Consider the following 23,283-nt stretch of genomic DNA (forward strand, 5'->3'; position numbering starts at 1 on the left):
TAATTTTTCATGAATTTACTTTTTTAATTTGTAATAAATTTACTTTATTAATTTCTGTAATAAATTTACTTCAGTAATTTTTGTAATAAATTTACTTTAGTAATTTTTGTAATAAATTTACTTTTTTAATTTGTAATAAATTTACTTTTTTTTAATTTGTATATACTGTTCTTGAACAACTGCCTTATCCTCCACCTTTAGGGGCAGTGCCCTGGAGAGGGTGGGAGCTCTGAGGTTCTGCATAGTAGTCAAGGACCTACTATGCAGGTTCTTGGGGGTGGTTGTAGTGGTAGGTATAGACTTAATCTATTGCTTAGTTCCCTTGTTAGTTCAGATAGGTATTAGGTGTTTAAATGTGTTTGACTACCTCTCACTCAGTTAAGTTTGCAGAGGCTCCCTAAGGTTTGAGGAAATTAATAATGTTTATGCCATCAAACGGCAATATTCGGCATTAAAACAAATTAAATTTATGTACAGATCTGGCGTCTTGGTATTATTCTAAGGTTTGTGGTTAGGTTGAGTCAGATAAGTTTTGGCCAATATTCATAAAGGTTTTGCCCGAATTTATATTTTTAAGCGCAGAGTTAGCGTTAGACTTGATAGAATTTTCAGAGGATTCGAACTTGGTATTTGCTTTTTTGCAACAGAAAATTTCTGGTTATAGGGGTTATAGGAAGCTCCCTACCCGTACGGGTCATTTACGATAATAGGGCTTTCTTACCCAATCATCAAAACCATGCAAAATTTTCCCCAGACAGATTATGTCCAGATTGTTTGGATTTCTGCTGTTAGCAAATGGAATTAGTTTTATGAAGTTTGTCAGTAACTCATAGCTAGGAACTTTCAGCTCCTGCTAAGACAGCACGAAAGCAATTTTTTTAGTTGAAAGTATGAAAGTTTTAAGTCATGAATATTTTTAACATAGAATAGCTGGAATATCTGTTTGAGTCTGGTGTCAAGTTAAGTTTGTTGGGTATGTTGGTTAATTTTGATACTATTAGGTTACTCATAGCATAAGCAGTGTATTTATAAAGCTGTCCGCTAAAATTGAGTTTGTATGTTACTCTGTGAACACATGCAATGAACGCAGGCAAATGAGTTGGTTACTCCATGGACGCAGGCAAATGAGTTGGTTACCCCATGAACGCAGGCAAATGAGTTGGTTACCCATGAACACAGGCAAATGAGTTGGTTACCCCATGAACGCAAATGGAGTTGGTTGCCCCGCGCATGAACCCCAGGAACGCAGGCAATGGGTTGGTTACCCCATGAACGCAGAGCAAATGAGTTGGTTACCCCATGAACGCAGGCAAATGGGTTGGTTACTATGAACGCAGGCAAATGGGTTGGTTACCCCATGAACGCAGGCAAATGGGTTGGTTACCCCATGAACGCAGGCAAATGGGTTGGTTACCCCATGAACGCAGGCAAATGGGTTGGTTACCCCATGAACGCAGGCAAATGGGTTGGTTACCCCATGAACGCAGGCAAATGGGTTGGTTACCCCATGAACGCATGAGCAAATGGGTTGGTTACCCTATGAACGCAGCAAATGAGTTGTTACCCCATGAACGCAGGCAAATGGGTTGGTTACCCCATGAACGCTGGCAAATGAGTTGCTACCCCCATGAACGCATGAGCAAATGGGTTGGTTACCCCCATGAACGCAGACGAATGAGGTTGGCTACCCCATGAACGCAGGTAAATGGGTTGGTTACCCCATGAACGCATGAGCAAATGGGTTGGTTACCCCATGAACGCAGCAAATGGGTTGGACCCTAATGAACGCAGGCAAATGGGTTGGTTACCCCATGAACGCAGGCAAATGGGTTGGTTACCCCACCAACGAGCAAATAGGTTGGTTACCCCTATGAACGCAGGCAAATGAGTTGGTTACCCCATGAACGCAGGCAAAATGGGTTGGTTACCCCATGAGCGCCCAGGCAAATGAGTTAGTTACCCCATGAGCATGAGCAAATGAGTTGGTTACCCCATGAACCAGGCAAATGAGTTGGATTACCCATGAACGCAGGCAAATGGGTTGTTACCATGAGCACAGGCAAAATGGGTTGGATTTTATGAACACAGGCAAATGGGTTGGTTACCCCGAACGCAGGCAAATGGGTTGGTTACCCCATGAACGCAGGCAAATGGGTTGTTTACCCCATGAACGCAGGGCAAATGGGTTGAGTTTGCCCCATGAACACAGGCAAAATGGGTTGGTTACCATGAACACAGGCAAATGGGTTGGTTACCCCATGAGCGCCCAGTCAAATGGGTTGGTTACCCCCCATGAACGCAGGGCAAATGAGTTGTTACCCCATGAACGCGGCAAATGGGTTGGTTACCCCCATGAGCACTGAACGCAGGCAAATGGGTTGGATTTACCCCATGAACGAGGCAAATGGGTTGGTTACCCCCATGAGCGAACGAGCAAATGGGGTTGGGTTACCCCATGAACGCATGAGCAAATGGGTTGGTTACCCCATGAACGCAGGCAAATGAGTTGGTTACCCCATGAACGCAGGCAAATGAGTTGGTTACCCCATGAACGCAGGCAAATGAGTTGGTTACCCCATGAACGCAGGCAAATGAGTTGGTTACCCCATGAACGCTGGCAATGAGTTTGTTACTCTAAGAATGCAGGCAATGAGTTTGTTCTGCGAAGATTAGCAATGAGTTTTGCTCTTGAACACAGTTTTGCTCTTGAACACACTCAATGAGTTTTACTCTTGAACACAATCATTGAGTTTTACTCTTGAACACAATCAATGAGTTTTGCTCTTGAGCACAATCAATGAGTTTTGCTCTTGAGCACAATTTTGCTCTTGAACGCAATCAATGAGTTTTGCTCTTGAACGCAATCAATGAGTTTTGCTCTTGAATGCAATCAATGAGTTTTGCTCTTGAATGCAATCAATGAGTTTTGCTCTTGAACGCAATCAATGAGTTTTGCCCTGAATGCAATCAATGGGTTTTGCCCTTGAATCCAATCAATGAGTTTGCCCGAACCACAATCAATATTTTGCTCTTGAACGCAATCAATGAGTTTTGCCCTTGAGCACAATCAATGAGTTTGCCTTGAATCCAATCAATGAGGTTTGCCCTTGAACGCAATCAATGAGTTTTGCCCTTGAACTAATCAATGAGTTTTTGCCCTTGAACGCAATCAATGAGTTTTGCCCTGAACGCAAATCAGCCATGGTTTTGCCCCTGAACGCAATCAATGAGTTTTGCCATTGAATGCAATCAATGAGTTTTGCTACCTGAATGCAATCAATGAGTTTTGCCCTGAACGCAATCACGAGTTTTTGCCCTTGAACAGCCATCAATGAGTTTTACCCTTGAACGCCATCAATGAGTTTTGCCCTTGAATGCAATCAATGAGTTTTGCCCTTGAATGCAATCAATGAGTTTTGCCCTTGAACGCCATCAATGAGTTTTGCCCTTGAACGCCATCAATGAGTTTTGCCCTTGAACGCCATCAATGAGTTTTGCCCTTGAACGCCATCAATGAGTTTTGCTCTTGAACGCAATCAATGAGTTTTGCTCTTGAACACAATGAGTTTGATACTCCATGTACACAAGCAATGAGTTTGATACTCATGTACAATCAGTGAGTTTGGAAGTTACTATTGAACACCGGCAATGAGTTTGTAATGTTACTCATGAACACTGGCAGTAGTTTTATGATGTTACCCACGAATACTGGCAATAATGTTGTGATGACATCTATGAATTTGGGCAATGAATTTATTTTCCATGAACTCTGTCAAATGCGTGTTAGGCTATCTGTGAACACAGACTGAGTAAATCGGCACAATGATTGTTGTTGTTCATGATCACAAGGCAATGAGACATTATACTATCCTTGATTAAGGGCAGTGCTTTGTGGGCTGGTCATAACATAAGCGGGAACTGTGATGCTTCCTTGAACAGTGAATTGTGGAACTGTTCATGAACACAGGCAGTGAGTTTGGGTCGCTGTTCATAATCAAGGAATGAGTTTCCAATGGTATCAATCAACAGGGCTTTGAGTATGCGCGTTTGTTGGCTTGTGAAGATATTATAACAATTTATTGGTTACCGTAATTTAGTAATGCGATGCTGTAACGAACGTCAATGTTCGCCAAGCTATTGGCAATCAGGTGTTTGATCGTATTTGCCATAAACACCTGAAATGTTTAAAGGGCATCAGGCAGTTAATGCATGTACCAATATAAATTTTTAAATACAGTATGCTAAAGTAGCTGTTGAGTCGTTTTGATAATGATTCATGGCAAAACTGGTCAATGATGTAATCATTTCCTCCCTAACAAGATCTTGCATTACATAACTTCGTTGCTTTATTTTAAAGTTCAGCGGTTTCTTTAATGGTATCTTGAATCAAAGATCAGGCTTTGACTTTTGATCATAACATGTAGCTTATCTTAATTTTGATTTTGGCGGTTTTCAGAATAATACATTTTCTAAGTACTAATATACAAATTTTGAGTGGTTTCCACATATAATGAAAATTTTAAAAGTTTAAATGGCGTCAGAAGCAGAGTAGCATTGTAAAGTATAAATGTCTGTTATGCAGCCTTAATGCATATTTATGGTAAAAAACGTACGAGATAATCTTGCTCCAGATGGTTACAAGTTTTCAGTGGGTATAAACTTTTTGGGCATTGACTGGAGAAACGTAACCCATGGCTTTTATAAGCTAATTATCCTTAAAGTAATAGATATCGAAACTGTTTCAAGAAATATTAGAAATTACCTTCCTCTTTACGGAGTTGCCGAGCAATTACCGCAAGAACGTTTTATGCTGCCGTTGTTTTTCTGTTACAGGTCACAACTTGCTGGAGGAACCAGAACTCAAAATAATGTGCAGACACGGGGCGGATTTGCGAACCTTTCAGTGTAAGGCTGATATTTCTAGGGATCCAAGACGTCGACATGATAGATGTAGGCTTCTCTTCATTTAATTTCTAAATTTTCCATGCTGCGCTTTTCATTAAAATCCTGAAAAGTTTGTAAGTTAGGTTGCTCGGACATTCTGCGTTCGTAAGCCTACCATTTACCTGTGTATTATAATTTTATTTTAATCAATAAATAATGGGTCATTAGTTTTCAGTTCTGGACTACTTCCTCGTATTTTTATAGGGGAAAACAATTATGTGGAATCTTGTTTATCATCCATGTAATTACAGATGAAGGTAAAAACTACCTAATTTAGAAATATACCAGACTGTTTACAGTATTCACGTGTGAGTGAATACACATGTGAAAGGCCTATAGCAAATTTCAAGCGTAAGCAAATTAATGTAAGCCAGTTTCATGGAATTATTGAAAATTCCATTTGCTCAACACTTATAGTGGAGATGTGGTTTGGTTGTGATGACTTAAATGCTCTTAGCTAATTTGTGGGACAACGAGCTGAAATCTGACTACACATTAATGAATAAATGTACAGTACCAAGAGCGCCGTTAAATGTATTGGGAGCAAAAATATGTAAATTAGAACAATGTAATTAGAAGGTAAAACTAAATATCAAATAATTTGTTTCATGGAGTTAGTACAAACATTTATATTTACTGGTATGAAAATTTGATAATGTGATGGTCAGCTACACTTCCATGGACAAAGGTCTTAGGCTACGTGGCTCAATATAGTATTTGACACAGGTGAAAAGAATTTTAAGTTACAGATTATATAAAACAACCTGAAATACTGAAGTTAAGTTGCATGGTTAAATATAGGATTTAACGCAAGTGAAAAGAATGGGAAACAAATTTGTTTGACTACGAAGCTTGAGAAGTAAAGCTGATTTTACTTAAAACATTTAATTTGTTTTAACGATTCCCGTTTAATAGATCACTTCGATTCTGAATAACCTCACAGTTCCAGAGCTTTGCTTTTTGCCTAAATTTCAAATTCCATTTAATTCAATACATCACTAGCATAGGGCAATGACCATTTATTTCACAACTATCCATGAAACCCCCCAGGGTGTGGTAGTTCCGTCAGTGCACCTCATGCGGTGCACTGTAGGCATTACCAAGCTCTTGCAGTGTCCTTTGTCCTCTAGCTACAACCCCTTTCATTCCTTTTACTGTACCTACGTTCGTATTCTCTTACATCTTTCTTTCCACCATCTCCTATCAATTGTTTCATAGTGCAACTGCGAGGTTTTTCTCCTGTTACACCTTTCAGCCTTTTTCCTCTCGATTTTCCTTTTTAACGCTGAATGACCTCATAGGTCCCAGCTCTTGGCCTTAGGCTTAAATGTTATATTTTATTCTGTTCTATCCACGAAATCAATTTAAAAACTAATAATTCTCAGGACTGGTTGTTTAGGATAGCAACTATTACGGATACTATTGGCTTAGTGAGTTAGTGAATTTGACACCGAATAGGAGATAAATGAGCAAAACAGTCGAACTTAGTAATCAAAAACGATTATTTTAACATGACTACCGCGTGCCTGCGCGTAGGGGCAAGGGGGTTACTTGCCCTCCCCTCCAATGCTGGAAAAAAATTGATATATTACATATGTATGTATGTATATATACATACAGCTCGTGTATATATATATATATATATATATATATAATTGCTTTATTAATTAAAGAAATGCAGGCAGATACTGTTTTGGAATAAACCTGCTAGTTCAAAGGGTCAAAAGTGTTTTCTGCTTGATACCCGAAACCTTCCATGTATTATTAGATTTGCCTGCCCCCCACCTTGGAAAATATGCTGCGGCCGCCCATTTATGGAATGCTTCATGTGGATGTATCATATGAAATGGTATTTGTGTTAACTGGTCTCTTTAACTGCTATCGTTTCTGCTTATAAATTGTCAATTACAGAAGGAATTTGCAAATTAGTGAATGAAGTAAAATACAGGTTATAAAAAACTTTTGGTACATAGGCCCCATATTTTACAAATGAATTCTCAATACGGTTTTTAATAAACTGGTTGCTCTAGAACAGGATGGTTGTGGTAAAATGTTACTACCTTTTAAATACGTTTAGTTAACTGTAAAAAAAAGAATTTGAGAAATTGGAACCAGGCACGAACAACAGGCGTTATAGTGAAAGAAGTAACACTAAAATCATGGGGTTACTTACCAGGATGATTGTCTCAGTTTATTTAGAAAAAGGTAAACGCCGCTGTGGGTTTTTTAAGAAGACACATCTCGGGATGCCGCTAAGTCTGTTTTTACGCAAATCGCTCCGTCGTTTATTATGGGTCTGCTATAAAGGCCAATAGATTTGCGAAGCGAGCTTCATCGTAACTCAACGTTCTTTGAGGGGAAGAGCCGGAAGGGAAAGAAAGAGATGAGTTGGAATTGAAGTATAGAATTGAGGCCAAAAGCCAAGCGCTGGGACCTATGAGGTCATTCAGCACTGAAAGGGAAATTGGCAGTAAGAAGGCTTGAAAAATCTAACATGAGGAAAACCTTGTAGCCGCACTGAGAAACAATTGTTAAAGAGGGTAGAAAGTCAGATGGAAGAAAGAGAATATCAAAGGAGGTAGAGAAAAAGGAATGAAAGAGATTGCAGCTAAGAGCCGAAGGTACTCTGCAAAGAACCTTAAGTAATGCCTGCAGTAAACCAAGTGAGGTGCACCGACGGCATTGCCCACCTACGGGAGAGTTGAGGAACTGCGTAAGCTGAGGATGGCAGACTCAATACAGAATTGCTTAGGCCAAGGAGGATAGACCATGGGCAAGGAAATGAGGAACGAAAACAAATTGGTTAGGCCGAGGAATAACATAAACACGTATAAACCCCTCGGCCCCCAGCTGCAACCCCTTTCATTCCTTTCACTGTATCTCCGTTCATATTATTTTCCACCTCTCCTAACAATGGTTTCATAGTGCAACTGCGAGATTTTCCTCCTGTTACACCTTTCAAACCTTCTTACTGACTGTCAATTTCCGTTTCACCGCTGAATGACGTCATAGGTGCCAACGCTTGGCCTTTGGCCTAAATTCTATATTCCAATTCCAATTCAACAAGCATACAGCTATAAATGAGTGAACAGCAATACACGTGATTGTGCATGGCACTTGGGAATGATGGTTTGTGTATAGTTTAGGGAACGAAAACCTTCTGGTAGGGAGCCGTGTGACCTCATGGCATCTAGGCCCCGTAGGGGGTTAGCGGTGTCAGTGCACCTCACATGGTGCGCTGTAGGTATTCCTTAAGGTTCTTTGCAGAGTCCCTTCTGCCCCTAGCTGCAACCTCTCTCATTTCTTTTACTATACCTCCGTTCATATTTAATTTGACTTTCCACCCTCTCTAAAAGTTGTAACCTAGTGCAACTGCGAGGTTTTCCTCCTGTTACTCTTTCAGCGCTGAATGACCTCACAGGTCCCAGGGCTTGGCCTTTGGCCTAAATTCTGCTATCTTACCTATGGCATTTAAGGCGGAATTTAAGGCCTTGTCCACATGATTGGTTGTTTCCCGCCTGCGTTGGTCCTTCAACCTGCGCCATCCCCTTTGACATAACTGTTATGTCCACACTTGCTTGTAGGTGAACTGAATTATTGTCTTGTTGGGCAGTAGCAAATGAGTGGTAGCACGATACATATAAAAAAAAAATACAGCCTCGTGCATGGTATTAATTCTTGATGTGTAAAACATCTTGAACAGCACGCATAAAGTTTAGCCTATACAAACAATGTTGTATAAAATAAGTATTTTGAAGCCTTGTAAATAAATATATATATATATATATATATATATATATATATATATATATATATATATATATATATATATATATATATATACATATACTGTATAAATAATATAGTATATATAGCGCCTGCCCTATGAGCCTAAGAGGCCCAGGAGGACTTTAACGTAATATATATATATATATATATATATATATATATATATATATATATATATATATATATATATATATATATGTGTGTGTGTGTGTGTGTGTGTGTATTTACGCACGTATGTATTTACGCATTAGCATGCATACATGACATGTGTATGTCTGTGTATATACAGTATATACATATACATATATATATGTATATAATTATGTATAATGCATGCATGTACATATACCCATTACGAATTTTTCTTGTAACTGGCAGCATCGTCGCCCCGTGTCATGCTTCACAACACTTGCTATTCAAAAACATTAAGAAAACTACGTCCCTTCAAATGTTGTGAGTAACTCGTACCAAGCATCAGGAAATTTTAATTTTCGTGGCTAATTTGAATGGCATACTGTAACTTTGAAATTTCATAATTTCAAAAAACAAACCCAGAAAGGCACCCCTCCAGAATACGAGCTTTCAGAAAAACTAGGTATCACGGCTGTATCTTTTAGTGTTATTGCTCCACAGATATTTTAGGTCCCTCATGCACCCACCCCCTACCACATCCCATGAACGCCAAAAATCGATATCTGGATCTCCGGAACCGCTGAACGGATTTCGATGAAATTTGGCACAACTAGAGACTTTAGTGGGAACCCTCTAAAGTCAGAGTTGCATCCCGGTCGGTTGAATATTTTCAGTTATAAAGGGCCAAAGTTTTCGTGTACTCCGGGTGGTTGGGTTTTCCTAACTCCAACTGCCGTGCCGGTTGATGAGTAGCAAAAGAACAGATTCATTTGCGCGTTATCCTTGCCTTTCTATTTTTAATTAATGTTAGGTATCTTTTACTTGTTACATCATCACGGTCAAAATGTACTGTATGATACAGAGACAAACTCCCTCGCATATAATCCATGGTTTGGTTTAAAAATAATATCAAAAAATATAAATAGCAAGTTGCCATGCATGGTTTTCTGAAATTATATTTGTTTCCTTGGAAAAAACTTGTTAGAAATATTCGTATGGCTTAGAAATAATAAAAAGTGGATTATACTAAACAGATAAATATTTTTATTATCAGGATTAAAGCAGGCCTGTACCCAGGGTGGGATGTCGAACGACCCCCCAAAATTTCTGGAAGTCCATATTTTCTGTGACTATCCTTTTCATTGAACTGTACTTGGAAAGTAATAAATAACAATAACAACCTTTTGTTTTCTGGCAAGTCGTCTTTCATAAATCTTGTTATTAAACATTAACATCATTCTTTAATAGTAGGAAATACAAGAGTGATAATAGGAATAGATATAGGCCACCATATTTGTAGATTTTAGTAGAGAAACGATACTTTTAAAGCTGCGGTACGATAATCTGGTCAGAGAAATTTGACGACACTACAGCAAGGCTGCCGAAACGGAATTTACGTCATCGAGATGGCTAATCTCCTCCATTTTCAAGTATTTCATCTTGTATGTACCTATATATGCAATGACACATATAGAAGAAAAGGTCCAGTTTTGGGAAAAACGACCCCCCCCCATATAAAAAACTCTGGGTACGGGCCTGTAATGGTCCATTAACGTTACGATAACCCGAGGCAATCCATATATATTGACTGGAATAACAGCCGAAATCGCAGTGATCAGGGATGCAGTTTCATTCAAGATGTTATTTTGTTTCAACTGTTTTTATAGGATCTGTTGTTGGTCCTTTAATCCAAGTGCCGCTGACAGGTTGTAGTAAAACATATTCACTATCATATACTTTTTTCCGTAGCTTTGTGTATGCATATGTGCAGACAGGTATGCAGCCAATAATATGCATATACAAAAATTAAAATGTCTCTTTTTCGTTAAGAGTATGCCATTTATGGTCTCTAATTTTAATAATTTGTTTGGGATATGTGTTTTCGAGTATTTTCCTCTCATACAAACTGAGAGTTTAGGATAGCGTAGAATTTTACAGAAGAGGAAAGGTTGATTTGTTTCTGACGTAAAGAATCCTGCAGTATTACGTCGAAATTAGTCAATAATGTCTCGAATAAACCCTAAGAACACTGAAAAATAGGTTAAAGGCAATGGTTTCCTATATTGTATTGTGGACTATACGCCAACATTCTTTTCCACAATATTGTTGGTTACGCTTGACTGATTCTTTTGCATAATATAGTTTCCCGCGAGACTCTCCCCACTTCTTTCATGAAGAAAGGTTTTACAGAAAATACTAACCGTACAACGCATTGAGGAATAACACCTGTTTACTTTATAACGTTTTTAGAAACAAAAAATCAAAATGGCCTCATTCGTACACAAAGGAAAAAAGAATAAATATAAACGGAAATAAATGAAACCATCTACGAATATTTTCAGTCTTGTTATTTTGTCTTCAGAGATAAGAGAACTGAAAATCGGCGCGCTATTTCAAATCTTTATATCATTCCAGGATTTAACAAACCATGACACTCACAAAGAAGCTGTGAACAGGAAAAAGGGGTCTGTCTGCCATGAAAATAGGCTTTTCAACATCCCAGTTGCGTTAGACGCATTTCATGCTAATTGCGATGGCATTTTAAGAGCTAAAAATATCATTCCGTTTTTATTTGATGAAAATGACATTCTGCTACATTATGGCTAAATGCTAGGATAAATAGTTTTTCTAATAGGAATCTATTACTAGTGTTTAATGGCGTCAGAGTTGATGAAAATTAATGAGGAAAACAGGCAAATGTTAGACCAATATGAAGGGACAAGAGAGGTGTGTTTATTGTATTTTGTAAGCAGCGTTACCACGTGCGTTAGTGCAGATATGAAAAAGCCCACAGATGTGTCTTTGGCAAAGCTATTATTATTATTATTATTATTATTATTATGTGTGTGTGTGTTATGTTATATATATTCAACCGTAAAAGTAACGGAGGCAACCTAACTGACGTTACATGTGGCCCGGAGCTCTGACCCGGGTACCTTCATTCTGCATGCATATATAGGGACCATTTATGGAAGAGGTTGGCCCCGGGCTAGACGACAACAAGTCTAAACTTTGAGTTATGACCCGTAGACTACCAGTGTTAAACAGAAAAAGTATACGGATACAGGTGGCGTTTTCCTCTTTAAAAAAAGTTGCGTTTGGAAAACAGCCAAGAAGGATTTGACCTGTTGAGCACACTTTCTCAGAGCAGAAAGTTCAGATGCGAAGAAAGAATATGGCAATGAAAACTGAAGTCAGTAAAACACAGCTTTAAATAACAAATAAGAAAAACAAGTTAAGATAGACATACCATTGCACAGATACAATGTTCTCTTGATTGTCAGAAGAGCAGGTTCATTTGAAAGAAAAGTGCCATAAATAATAATCTCATCGAGTGATTAATTGATTAATTATAGAGGTTTTCTGGCGTTACAAAATCAGCTGGTGAGTTTTCACATTTCCCCGATACTTGATTCTGATATTAGTGTCTTGCTGAAGACAGTGTTAATCCCTAACTGTGTTGTAAACATTTGTATTCATTAAGGGTAGTCTTGCTACTTAGCTACTGAAAATAGTCTTCTTAACTGAGCAACTGAACAGTTTTGTAAATTCAGCTTGTGAACATTAATTGGTAATTGAACTGCTAAAGTTTGTGGTCCAGACCAGTATGTCGAAGAACTCTTTCTAACTGAACCACTACGTTAAACTTGCAAATGGAGTTACAAAATATAGACTTTCTAACTAAATAATCGAATAAAGTCTTGCTATCTGAGTCACTAGGAATTGCTTTATGGGTCGCGTGAGACAGGTATGTTGACAGAAATTTAAAGTATAGATCTTTTAGGTGGGTTTCAAAAGCTAACCTTGACGGTTGAGCCACAAAAGCTACTCTTGCTAACTGAGCCGTTAAAGATAACCTCGCCAGATTAGTTTGAAGATGGAATTGGTTAAAGATAGCCCTGGTAACTGAGTCACAAAAAGATAATAGTTTCTGATTGCGAAGTTAAAGATGATCTTGGTAATCAAGTCACTAGAGATAACCATGCCAACTAAATCGCTAAAAATAGTCTCGCTAAGTAGTTGCTAAAGATAGCCATGCTACTGAGCAAATCAATGAAGATTCTCCCAATCCTTTGCAAGTCAGGCGTTTCAACAACGGGGAGCTATTGGTCTCGTTCCTTCACAAGTGGTCTCACATTTTGCTACTTTGGCCTAATTGTCTTCTTTATATCAGTGTGACTGAAGTAACTATGTTTGAGCAATATGGGCGTGAGGATGATAGCCCCACCATACATAAATACATACATACATACATACATATATATATATATAAGATATATATATATATATATATATATATATATACATAGATATATATTATATATATATATATATATATATATATATATATATATATATATATATATATATATATTATTATATATGTAAAATGTGCAAAAGTGTGTATAAAATATATATGGGCCAGGTAAATGAAACTAAAGAGGTGTATGAAACGTTCTGCTTTGAGTGTTTGCAAGACTGCAAAAAAAAACATAAAAAGCAGTAAATGGAGGGATAATGAAATGAGAGGCTTCGTAAATTAGGGAAAATAGATTGTTCTGAAGAGCATCTGTAGTTTAGAGATCATCGTGCATTGGCTTACAAGAAAATGGGGAAGTCAATGAAGGACAGTGAATGAAACGTGGGATCTTTATTGAAAATTATTGGTAAATCTATGATAGCGTTCTACAGGCAACAAGAAGTTTTTCCACGCGTAAGTAAATGCAAAGAGAAATGTTTTGAACAACCGGCTATTATGATAAAAGACGGAATTAGAAATATGATGCCTGAAGGGTAAGTAGTCTTTTGTCGAGAGTGGGCATTTTAAAAATGGGCAGGGACCCAATGGGTGTATGATTTATGGGGGGGGGGTTTAGTATTAATTTGAGAATGCTTGTGTGGGGGACTGTTGAGAAAATAGGATGGCAATTGACGGGGGATTACAAGGGAAATGGTGTGGTACAATGGTGAAAGTATGAGTGAGTGCTTAATCAGAATGTACACTGAGTGAGAGGAATAATTGTTGCTTTGATAAGGGTAAAGGTGATGGAGGTAGTAATAGAATTATAGGGACCTAGCATTTCTTACCATATAAGGGAAGTCATATGTTAAGCCTTTGACTGACTGAGCGAAATAGAAGGGTTTTCAGGGAAAGAGCAGTACGCATTCAGTAGAGGATGAGGGCGTACGAGTCAGAAGCATTAAGAAAAAGGGAAAAAAGCTGGACTTGGTTTAAAACCTATGCTAGAACTAACAGGAATAAAACGAAGATGGTGCTAAGAATACATGGTGCGTAAAGGCATTTACCAATGGCAATTTACAAGTTATTATGACGAAAATGAAGCATATGTTAAAATAGGTAGATGGAAAAGGGACTAGTTTGTCGTATAGTGAGTCTGAGATGAGGATGTGTTATGTTCCATGGTTATATGATATTTGTACGGATGGGGCGATGGGAAAAGGACACTAGATGGAGGTGTAAAGTTGTGGACCAAGAAAAGGGACCTTGAATGTAGTACAGTATGGGGGTGGCTGATGTGGGCTGATAAGAAGGTGGAGATTTCTGATAGTGAAGAGAAACTGCAGAAGCCAGAGAAAGAAACTGAAATTGTTCGTAAGAGGGGTGAGTTAAAAATGAGTAAGAGTGAGGTTATAAGGGCAAATGAACATCAGGAAGATGGCCCAATAATATGGAATTTGGAAGAATGGAAGACGTTTACTTGTACAGGCACTTGGAAATTAAATGTAATTTATGATGATTAAAAGAGAGAAGAGATGAACAACAGAATAGGTAAATCAGCCTGGTGTTCATCGTAAAAGAATTCTATTTCATATCAGTTGATAACTTCGACCACTTCCTATTAAACAAAGGCGCTTAATTATGATACAAAGGACACACATGGTCTATAACACAGTCTGTACCCAATTTACTTTTGACAAGAAAGAATGGCATTTCTCTACATGGATGAACTTCCCTATATACAGAATAATCCCTATAGCGTTTTATCATGAAATTCAAGATTAATTTCATATCTTAAAGTATGTCATCGCATTTTTACATGCTATTTATATTGTCTTTGTTATACTCTACCAAAAGCTATATACAAGGATTTGTACTGTCAAAACTATCTTTTAATAGGAATTAATATTACCCCCTTTATCGGTGAAACAGAGCAATGTACTAGATTGTGCAAGAAGAGCTGAGCGATGTAAAATTTACTAAACAACCGCTTACTGATGTTCATCTCTCTCTTACTGATGTTCATCTCTCTCTCTCTCTCTCTCTCTCTCTCTCTCTCTCTCTCTCTCTCTCTCTCTCTCTCTTGCAATTGCTGCTCATTTCTGTTATTAAGCAAATACGCAACTGGTACTGTCAGCTCCAATTTAGGCATTTACTAGAGTAATTTCGCCAGCCATTTCCATGATTATCCTAATTCCAGAGTTGGGTTGACCAGGGCTAGCCTCTCACGTTCACTCTTTTACTGTCGATTCGTGTTTACAGTTTCATGTCATGAGTACTCCTTTTTTAATGCTGTTTTTGCCTTTGTTGTTGTTATCTATACCCCATCTTTACAAGGAAATGTCAGGTTGTTCATTGCGAACAATTTACGTGTTTACTCTTCCTTTTCCTCTTGAATCTGCTGCTGCTCACCACGTTGAAGGCTGGTACAGTGCGGGATATCCTTTCAGTTGTTTGAGAGAGAGAGAGAGAGAGAGAGAGAGAGAGATCCTTATTTGTTTTCGTATCCTTATTTATTTTTGTATCGTCTAGAAAAAAAGATATTTGCTTTTGTTTTGTGAAATTCCAGTGCTGTTGTACAGAGAGAGAAGAGAGAGAGAGAGAGAGAGAGAGAGAGAGAGAGAGAGAGAGAGAGAGAGAGGGTCCTTTTCTAAATATTCTAAAACAAAAGAGATCCGATTTAATTTCAGTACTATCTCGTGCGGGTGAGGTGGGAGGGAGAAAAATGAAAAAAACTCTTGTTTTTTCATCTTTCTTAAACGATATAAATTCAGTTTCCTCATCAGAATCAAAGACTAACAAAATGATCGCGATTCCCGGCACGCTAGTGGGTCATTAAAGTAAACTCTAGCTTTGGCTGGTGACGCTAATTAAACTTTTCTGAATGCTGTCCTCCCATTGGCTGTAATGGGATGAAGAACGACTAATGATTGGATAAAACGTCCCCATGGACAATGTTATGTCATCGTGAACTTGAATTTCATTCGCTGATGTCATCGCATTTCCATTTGACCCGTATTCCAGTCCGTCATAAAACTCAAATTCACGTGCAGCGAACGATCGATTACATTAAAGGTGAGTGGTCCAGCACATGGTTTTCCGTCATCTTCTCCAGGACACTCAAGGGATTAGATTTTTATAGGATTTTGTTTGTGTTTATTCTTTTAAAGAGAGAGGGAGAGAGAAGGAGAGGGAGTAGGACACAGACAGAGGGATGGAAAGAGTGATTAACACAAAAGAGTGCATTTCGCCGCGGGGAAAAATAAAAGAGGAGGAAGAAGCGCGAAGTAAACAACTCAGTCTTGAGCCGGATCCTCTTCTCGCTCCTCAAGTGATTGAATCAAGAGCTCTCGCTAATATGTTTACGTCATCGTTTTGATTAACTCATTTCTTTAATATACTACCGCGGAATGCATTTGCTACTCGATCTCATCGCATGGAATCGCACCTGACTTATTTTAGGACTAGTAATTTAATGAACAACTGACGTCATGCTGATTAACAGGGTTTGTTTACCGGGTCGGTCACACCAAGCGATGTGTTGCCGCAGATTCAGCCACTACTGGACAGTGACTGAAGTTACCTGGATTTTCGTACATTCAGCTTTATCTAGCTATGAATGAATAAAAAGTATAGGCTATGGTCTCTTTACATAACAGAACACTGAAAAGAGTATTTAATAGTTTTCTTAAGCCTTAGTAAATTTTGGAAAGTTAAAATTATTTTTTCGCAACGTACTAATGAGTAATCTCGACATTTCCTTCCCTTCCCTCGAGTGCGTGCGTGAGAGAGAGAGAGAGAGAGAGAGAGAGAGAGAGAGAGAGAGAGCGAGAGAGAGTCATCCTACTGCGTTGTAGGAAATTTATTTGCTGCATCAGCAGCACCTCTAAGTGTTCGGGCAACACCAGAATAACGACGACTTTCCAGCCTTTATCCTTGACCTTTTACATGCGAGATTGAAGTTGATTTCCTTTTGCTTCAGTGTTTATGGTTTTTCCCCTTTATTGTTTAACCTATTTACTTCTGAAAGAATTGGACTCTCTCAGAATCGTATTGGTCTAGGTGAACTCACAGGATATCCACTAGAGTTACATAACGCGCGTCGTAATCGGAACAGAAATCTTGTTTACACTGAACCATTCGAACCCTTCAGATTTCAGAGTGAGCATCGTACAGTAGTCTGAGAGCATCGAGAGAGAGAGAGAGAGAGAGAGAGAGAGAGAGAGAGAGTACTGCCTGGATCCAACACCCACCCCCCCATCGTTGCGATCGACCAATCAGAGGCTCCCGTCCAGAATCCACTTCCCTTTCCTACCAATAGCATTCAAGGATCTCTGGCTCAACAAATTCCAGCCCAACAGCGTTACCAATCGATAATAGCAAAATAATTCTTTCGAAACACAGCGTATGTTTAACTGAAAAATATAATTTTCTGAGCTTCAACAGAGTCATATAGGTTAAGAACCATGAGGTCTATCCCCGTATGAGAGGACTGACAATATAAATAACTGAGAAATGGCTCCATAGAGGAAAACGCATTTGGCTGCAACACAAGCACGTGGACTAAAAAGCCGTGCCTCTGTAACGTCACAATTTCCCAGCACGGTTATTGGATGATTTCCTCTGACGTCACGGAAAATCTCCGCCCTGACTGGTTGATCACGGTCACCTCAGGGGTGTGTTCTTGGCCAAGAATAAGTTATCTTATGCCAAGAACTCGAAGATAACCTGTGTGCGTGGATTCAAATCATATTCACACACATATATATATATATATATATATATATATATATATATATATATATATATATATATATATATATATATATAGAGTAGAGAGAGAGAGAGAGAGAGAGAGAGAGAGAGAGAGAGAAGTGGGGGGAGGTATCTGTCCTAATTTGGCTGTTTCATTATGCATGATACAATGCCACTGACCACATTAGAATATCATCCTACACCTTGCAAAAGATTTTCTTTTAAACATATTTAGCCAAATGAAGATATTATGTTAATTCTGAATCGCTGCTGTACTTTAGAAGTAACTACATACAGCGGGGATTGTAATGGCCTCTGTCATTATCAATATTCATGATGCCGTAAAATTATTTTGGGAAAAACAAAATAAATTCATTTGTAGAGCAAGGTTAGTAGAAAATAATGGACAGGTCGGGAAAGAGAGAAAGAATAATTAAGAGGGAGATACAGCAAAATGCCGGTTAAAAATTATAACAAATAAACAAGTAAAAATTCATGTATAGTGACATCGTCATTTCATTCCTTTTTCAGACTAGACTGACAACGTGTCTTTCACTTAGAACCAAACAAGACGTACCAAGTTTACAAGAATGAGAGAGAGAGAGAGACCAGTCATCGAATTGGCAGTATTTATTTGAGATTTTTATTCAGCTTCGGTAGAATAAGGAAAAGAAAGTCAGACAAGCTTGGACAGTACCTTTCCTTGTTCTGAAATCGAATTCAGTGTGCAACATTATCCAAAGGAAGCAGTATAATAAATGTGAACAGCCCTTTGGGACACTACGGGAAGATTTCTCATGTGAAGGTTAGAAGAAATAAAACCTTATAAGTATCTAGGTCAATGAATTTTGCACAATTAGTGATACCAATTTGCTCTAAAAAAAAACTATATTCTTTTCAGTATAAACGTAAATAATCGAAGTACAGTACACCTTATTACAATAATGTAAACTTGACAACTTGTTTGCAGATGGACTTGTAGCGTTTTCCAAGAAATGTACACATACACTGGAAGGAGCTTGGTAAAAGTTAGCTTCAGACTCGTACGATCATATAACGAAAGTGTTCTTCATGAAAAAATTGATGTGAAAGTTTTAGATATTTGGGTAACCTGCTCTGAGCTGATGGAGAGTTAGAGCAGACAAGCAAAACAGTTTAACCTACCCTAACTTGTATCCGATTTTGCCCTTGCTGTCATATCAACATGTGAATTTGAGGTCCATGCATTGCCGGAGTTATTACGAAATGATTGACGTTAAAGTTTAAAACGATAGAAAATATTAATTTCCTCGATTTCGTAAGACTCTGGTGACTTTCCATGACCACAAAATAGCTTTGGAAGTACTGCTCATCTCTCTGGGTACCGAGTCCATGGTCCATTGTCAGTGGAGGGCGCTTGAGCAATTGAACCCATGAATTATCTCTCTCTCTCTCTCTCTCTCTCTCTCTCTCTCTCTCTGATCAATACCATGAACTCAACGACCCTGCCTAGCGGTCTTTGGGCAAACCGGGAAAAAAGGACGGCGGAAGATACCGCTTGGCTTTGTTTTTATTTAAAAAAAGAATCAGACTGGCATTTCCAGGCCGCAATGGCTTCCGAAAGGTCTTTATTCCTGGCATTCTTGGTGCTGGTTTTCCTGTAGGGTATAAGATATTACTGGATAACATACGATGTACCGCAGATGCGTTGTGATAGCCGATATATGCCAGTCTTTTAAGTTACAATGACATTTTGCGAATCAAGATCATACGTTTTACGTTAATAATATTCTTAACGAGGTGCGCGATCTTCTATTAAGTATATGGAAAATGAAAAAAGAAAGCTAGACAAGCTAAACAGAATGAACTAAAGAAAAACTAACTGAATAAAGACATAAATGCATAAATAACCAATAAACAAACAGATGAATATGTATATAATTACACAAAGGCAGCTAAGTTATAAAATAATGATAATCGGGTCTTGAAAATAGCATCACTCTAACCTATTAACCTTTCTAATAGTCTCCTGATCAACAGAGTTACAAAGACCAACCCTACATATTTTAGAATATTGTTGATGAAATATCTCTGATTCAGGGGTGAGCCATATCAAGGCACCTTTAAAGAATGTAGGTGATGACGCAAAGCAAGTACCTCGCAATATTTCTAGAGGCAAAGGTTCTATAGGCAAAAGTGGAAGTGTCCCGTTGAAACAGAACCACTGGGAGGTTGCCAAACAGGATGGCTTCTGACGATGGTTCTAATTATGATTACCACTGCTATGAGACAAGGAACCCACTGAGCAATTTTGCCTAAAAGAGAGGCTAAACAGTATTCGAAAAGTGGGACAATGTTAATGGCATCATCTCTACACAGACAGGAGTCAATTCTGATAACATCTAGCTTTCTACTAACAATATATGTTTAAAGTGCTGCAAAAGCACAAAGCTCGGTGTCCTATGAGGCACTGAGAATTGTTAAATGCTCTGGATAACTGAAGCAAAGGGTATTATAGGAATGGAAGCAATGTACAAGGGTAGCTAAATACTGAAGTCATATGTTAACTGGAGTCCAGTTTCATACCTCACAAGCTGGACTCTTTGCTATTGCCTACAAGAGATTTGTTCAAGGAAGCGGCGATTTCATTTTGCATCAACGGAAGGACAAATCACTGCAACGTGAGTTGCATCATCTTATTTTCTAGGCAACTATGTCAACAAACATTCGAAGCGATCTCTTCCGTTAGGAAATCATTTTTCTCTGTTTATTCTCTTGACTTACCCTATTATTCTAATGGTGTAAACTGAAATTAATGTTTTTATGATAGACTACTAACATGTATTATTATTATTATTATTATTATTATTATTATTATTATTATTATTATTATTATTATTATTATTATTAGGGACTTCAGGTTAGAGTTCTACCATGTGCAAATACCACTTGTCTCTAAGGTACTATCGGAGTAAAAACGTAAAACACAGTCGATAGTAAAATAAACTCTACGTAGTAAACTGGCAATAGACCTCAAATGTTTAATATACAATTTATTTCAGTTCTAAATCAATCTCAAGTGGGATACAATGGAATGCTCAATGAATAAATTGCCCTTCAATAATGGTGGCTGATGTGATCAAATCTGTAAAGTCGAAAAACATAAAGGAGGAAAAGTGCACATAATGGAGAGCTCATGCACAAAGTGAGAGGGAGTGCACCGAGTCAGTGAGAGAGTATATATAGAACTGTATTCTGTCATCAGGTTAATTACAATAAATTCGTTTTTTTTTTTTTCGACAGTTAACACTTTTTGCTCGTTAGGTGTTATCTAGTCTATGGAGAGAATCATTTCATTTATTGCAACTTTTGAGATTGAGAAGTTCAGTTATTTCCTTAAATAAAATAATCGAGAATATCTTAGGAAGACTAAACCGTTTTAGCAGGCATGTGAGGTGAAATGTTTCGCTTCTACGGTTTATTATTGCCTGCATAACAACGACTTCGATATTACAATGTACTAATAACCTGCGTGTTGGTTGTTATTCATTAACGGAAACAGCAGACTATGGCAATAAGAGACGGAGAGAAAGTTATTTGCAACCAGAAACCAAACGTATAGGGCCGATCTTTAGGTACAGTAGGCTTTACTTTTATCACAACTCCGTGATTTCTCATTGACGTAGAAGCGCCATCACATTCCAATAATGACGAAACGAATGCTTCATCTTTCTTTCATTTGCCTCACATATGCGTGTTACGCAATCGCCTCAGTATGCGTCACAGGGATGGAAACACATTCACTTACATGTAATTGCCGTGATATGGGAATGCGCCACACTTCCTAGAGATCTACGCAATATGACCTCCTGAAAAGAAACAGACGCTAATAATAATAATAATAATAATAATAATAATAATAATAATAATAATAATAGTGATATCATTATTATTATTATTATTATTATTGTGTATTATTATTATTATTACTACTACTACTACTACTACTACTACTACTACTACTACTACTACTACTATTATTATTATTATTATTATTATTGATTTACAATGATCGTGATGATCATAATAATAATGACAATCTTTTAATTTGCCAGACAAAGATCGTATGCACTCAGCACATAGGGTTTAACAGTAGAGGAACCGAATATTACCGCATATACTTTGGAATCATAGCAACCCTACCCACTCCCTGCCACAGCAATAGAGCTGACAATAAATTCCTCTAACTCTTCATCAGCCGGCCGGGGAATCGAACTCCGGCCCGGCACAAGTCTCTAAAGAGGAAGACAGTCTTTATCATCTATTTTCTGCTTATAATAAAAACAGTTAAAAGAAATACTTACAGTAGCATGAGTCTTGAAATGGAGAAATAAATCCACAGTTGTGTATGGGTATATATATTTAAAAATAAATCTTTACAGAGAGCTTTCGGGAATCTGTTCGATTCCCCTCTTAATATGTGTACCCATACATAATTGTGGATTTGTTTCTCCAATAATAAGAGTAATAATAATCAAGTTCCCATGGGAGATCACTGAACACTCGAGATACTTCAGTTATACTTCTTACTACTGCAAAATATCTGAAAAATACAGAATGCCATTGAGTTACTCTAATGTGACAATTATGAATATTCTCATTAGGCATAAGCAAGATCATTCATTGTGAACAACGGCGGTGGGAATGACAGCCTAAACGTCTGACAATATCTTAGCCTGTTAAGGTTAGAGATTTAAGCAGATGCTTCTAATCACCCAAGAGGCACAGGCAGTCTTCTAAAGTCGTAAACATTTTGCATAATTCAGACGTAAGCTCAGTTCTGTCGTTTCATGTTCAACTTCATGAATACACGTCTATAAATTTAATTCTTAGGTTCTTCTGTTCTTCGGCATTACGCCTGCTTCGTTCAATCAGTCTATAAGAATGCATGCTATCCAGGAATAATAATAATAATAATAATAATAATAATAATAATAATAATAATAATAATAATAATAATAATAATAATAATAATAATAATAAAACAAGGACGTAGGTGAAGTAGGAGAGTTCATGACAGTAATTTATATTCATCATTGACAACTGATACCATTCGGCTTTACTTCATTGTCTCTATTTCCTGACGAAGAGCACACGAAATACAGAAAATGATATCCAGGATTATCAGCCACCCTTTACGTCAGTTCAGATGCCATTTTGTCAGCATGAATATGATACTCTGGTCGTCACTGGTAGCAGTAAATCTTCTGATGTTGCATTTTTACCACTATCCATGGTTCTGTTTGCTAAAGGACGTAAATATTTGTTCCAAAAGATGTGTGGAACCTTGTATTAAAATTACACACACATTATATATATATATATATATATATATATATATATATATATATATATATATATATATATGTATATATATATTATAT

The 23,283-nt window shown here is 37.7% G+C and overlaps 1 protein-coding gene across 1 annotated transcript in view; it reads right to left on the reverse strand.

Moving 5' to 3' along the window:
- Positions 1-23,283, reverse strand: part of Lkb1 (Lkb1 kinase) — a 285,218-nt gene that overhangs the window by 173,726 nt on the left and 88,209 nt on the right. Inside the window, exon 2 of the mRNA XM_067099730.1 lies at positions 21,648-21,708. The gene's annotated coding sequence lies outside the window, so the exon portion shown is untranslated. The remainder of the gene's footprint in view (positions 1-21,647; positions 21,709-23,283) is intronic.

This window comes from Macrobrachium rosenbergii, chromosome 55, assembly GCF_040412425.1.
Source record: "Macrobrachium rosenbergii isolate ZJJX-2024 chromosome 55, ASM4041242v1, whole genome shotgun sequence".
NCBI classification, from domain to species: domain Eukaryota; kingdom Metazoa; phylum Arthropoda; class Malacostraca; order Decapoda; family Palaemonidae; genus Macrobrachium; species Macrobrachium rosenbergii.